This window comes from Mus musculus, chromosome 4 (assembly GCF_000001635.26).
Source record: "Mus musculus strain C57BL/6J chromosome 4, GRCm38.p6 C57BL/6J".
In the NCBI taxonomy this organism is placed as follows: Eukaryota; Metazoa; Chordata; class Mammalia; order Rodentia; family Muridae; genus Mus; species Mus musculus.
The window spans coordinates 130,882,868-130,886,820 of NC_000070.6; positions in this window are offsets into that span (position 1 = coordinate 130,882,868).

Consider the following 3,953-nt stretch of genomic DNA (forward strand, 5'->3'; position numbering starts at 1 on the left):
GGCTTCTAGTCCAGCCTCTCTCACTGTGGGGCTTCAGTTTTCCTTGGTTCTGACCTTGATCCTGCACCGCGTGTTTATCTCGCGTTCAAGCAGCAGTCGCAGCAGGGAGATATTTGGAAGGACTTCCAGGCGGATGTTAGGAAAGTCTGGGACTCACGCCCTCGGGGAAGCTGCAATGACATCGCTTCTGATAGGGAAGGCAGCAAACAGTAATTAAAGCGGCCACTGCTTTTGTTGTCCCGAGAAGCGACTTTATCGAAGTGCCATCCATCCGTGTACAGATGACACACTGGTTCCCATCTTGTGGATAAATAGACTGAGACTCAGAGAAGGCAAGAAGGTCTCCAGGCTCACAGAGTGGTCAGGATTTGAACCCGGGTCTACCATCTTCTTCCCATCTCTCCACTGTCCCTTTGCATCCACGGAGACCTCTTGCTGGGGCTGGGACCCCACTCCTGGAAGCTGTCCTTGAGTCACTCTTCTCTGTTCCTTTACGGAATCTAGTCTACCTGCAGGTGAGTGTCACTGGTACCCCAGGCATTCTCCAAGTGGAGGAACTAAGGTGACCTCTCCTGAATGCGCCCCTGGAACCCACCTGACCCACCCCTAAGCTGAGGCTCTCAATTAATGCACGCCCACTGACCTGATGCTTCAGCCCTACTGGCTGAAGCCCCGTCAATCTCAGGGATGTGGCCATGGTACTATTGTCTGTGCCATCCACGGTTTCAAAATGGTGGACCCAGAGTCTAAAGAGGGGACATTGGGCATGCTGGTCTATCTTAGAGACCTCTTGCAGCTTCAGTTTCTGCATCTGTGAAGTAAGAACAACACGGGCCTTATTAAATAACCAAATCGTGGGAACTCAGAGAATAAAGACAGGTCAGAAGCGATGGCATTGGCCAGGGGCTGTTACCCACTCAATATCTTCAGAAGATTATGGGGGGCGGGGCACTGTGCACCCCCATTTTATAGAGGAGAAGACTGAGGCCCAGGGGGACTCAGCATCCTGCTCAGGGGCTTTCCTTAGTGCCTGGTGTCTCTCCCAACCTGTGACTCCACATCTAGAATGCTCGACCAGGTGGGTTGTCTACCTGCTTAAGGGTCAGCCTGGCCTGGGCCCCACGCCAGCAAGCTAGATGCCAGTCGGAAATAAACTAGCCGAGTGCTCTCCCAGGCCTGCATATCTGTTACACACTTGACTGTGTTAAATGGGATTAGTTCAGGAAATGAGATTACAGATGTCAGGCATCTCGGGGAGCCATGGAATACTCTGGAAGCCTCGAGTTTTAGATCTTTCCACACAGTGGGGAAGGAGAACTGGCCGGTGAGTCAGGAGATCAGGGCTTGAATCCTGCCTCCGTCAGGAGCCTCTGCCAACTCTTCCCAGAGCCTCTAGTGATGAGACCCACTCAAGCCCGCTGAGCAGCTGGCGTCCATTAGCACCCGTCAGGTTGTGTGCTAATTACAAACGGCTGGGCTTGGAGGCCTTCCGTGTGGCTACTGTTTGCTCTGTCACTCAATGAAGGGATTCTGCACTCTTCATCCAGAGAGCCCTATAGACATTCCCTCATAGAAGGAAGGGGTGGGAGGGGCCTCAGACCCTCACCTGACACTCTGGCCACACCCCTGCTCTGCCCAGCCAGCTGTCTATGATTCAGACTAAACTGTAGAGGCTCAGTTTGCAATGCAGGAGGGTTTTTGACATATCTGCACCTCAGGAGTGCCCACTGTGAAGAAGATAAGCCAGCATGCCTGCCTCCCCTAAAGGTTTCCGGATCCTTTCAGACTCCAGACTTTATTTATTAATTTATTTTTAAATCTTGTCCGCTGGCAAACCCTGATCTGTGTTCTGCCATGCTAGATCATTCTCTTTTCCTAGGTGTGTAATAAATGAAGCCACACCACACATAGGCTGTGTCCCCTTTCCTTCCTGCAGCGTGCGTGGCGTTTGAGGTGAACCCCACTGTGTATATTCTTCCTGTTGTGAATGTCTGTTGCAGGGATCAGTGACCCTTTTCCATCCGTCACGGAGGGACGGATGTGTGCGTTGTACTCTGTTCTGGCTGTAAGGCAGTTAGCTGCTGGTGGGCGGCGGGGTAGCTTTCGCGATGGTTCTGTAAAATGCTTGCCATCCAGACATGGCGGCCTGTGTTTGATCCCCACGTAAAAAGGCTGGGTGTGGTGGTGCGCAGCTCTAAGCCCAGGACTGGGGATAAGACAGTGGGCTCTCTGGGGCTTACTGGATGGACGGCCTGGCTGAATCAATACACTCCAGGTCCTGGTGAGAGACTTGGTCTCAAAGATCAAGAGGACTGGCTCCAGAAGAAGGCCGACTGAAGTGGACTTCTGGCCTTCACGTGCATGTCCACCTGCATGTAAGTGTGTCCCTGACCCCACGTGACCACCCCCCTCCCCAAACATTAACGCTGCTGGGAACATCCCTGTGTGATATTCTGGGTGGTCAGGTGTCCCACTGTTTACCAGATAATTCTGCCCACTTAGTTCTGCTCCACAGGACTTGTGCTGGGGTAGGAACTTCTGGCTCCTTTTCCTATTTTTATTTATTTATTTATTTATTTATTTATTTAGGTTTTTCGAGACAGGGTTTCTCTGTATAGCCCTGGCTGTCCTGGAACTCACTTTGTAGACCAGGCTGGCTTCGAACTCAGAAATCCGCCTGCCTCTGCCTCCTGAGTGCTGGGATTAAAGGCGTGCGCCACCACGCCCGGCTTCCCTTTTTTTTTTTTTTTTTTTTTTAATTGCTTTATAGACAGGCTCTCAATATACAGCCCAGGTTGGCTCCAAACTCAATATCCTCATGTCTCAGCCACCCAAGTATGGTGGTCACAGGTGTGTGGCATCATGCTTGACTAGAGCATGTGGTTTTTCACGGTCTAAGGTGGATGGGGAAAGGCAAAGTAAGGAGAGGCTGACCACTAGGCATCACTGCCTGCACGCTCACTGGTCTTATGAGGTAGCAGAACAAGGGCCAGTCAGAGAGGTCTTCAGAGAATCAAGTTTGTTTAATGTTACAGAGAGAACTTCCTGTCAGCCAATGTAACCTAAGGGTGGGGTAGCTTTCCTCACGAAACAATCACTCCTGGTTGCTAGGGCAGCGGCGCACAGCAGTGCACAAGGCAGAGGCTTTACCGATCAATCGATTGATTCATCGCTCTGCCTCCAAAGACCCCTGGCTGTTGCTGGGTGACGGTGGCACTTGCCTTTAATCCCAGCACTCAGGAGGCAGAGGCAGGTAGATCTCTGTGAGTTCAAGGCCAGCCTGGACTATAGAGCAAATTCCTGAACAGCCAAGGCTGCACAGAAGAGAAACCTTGTCTCCAAAAACAATCCCAAACAAACAAACAAAACAAAACAAACAAACAAACAAAAAAGACTCATGGCTGTTGAATACTGGGAAATCCTTTGCATCAGAACAATTGTCCCTGCAAACATTATGTCCAGACAGATACAGGGTACCCCACAGACCATGTCTGCCCTAGTCTCTGCTCTTGTTCCCCTCTGGCTGGACATTTAGGCCATGCTTTGTTCTATGACACAAAATGTGTCAGTGAGCACCTTTGGCACTCACAGCTGCGAGGTATATATCCAGTCTTTGGGGTATATATCCAGTCTTTGGGGTATATATCCAGTCTTTGGGGTTTATATCCAGTCTTTGGGGTATATATTCAGTCTTTGGGGTATATATCCAGTCTTTGGGGTATATGTCCAGTCTTTGGGGTATATATCCAGTCTTTGGGGTATATATTCAGTCTTTGGGGTATATATCCAGTCTTTGGGGTATATATCCAGTCTTTGGGGTATATATCTAGTCTTTAGGGTATATATCCAGTCTTTGGGGTATATATCCAGTCTTTGGGGTATATAGCCAGTCTTTGGGGCATATATTCAGTTGTGTGTCTACTTATAGGAGGAGAGGGGACAAAGGCTGCAAA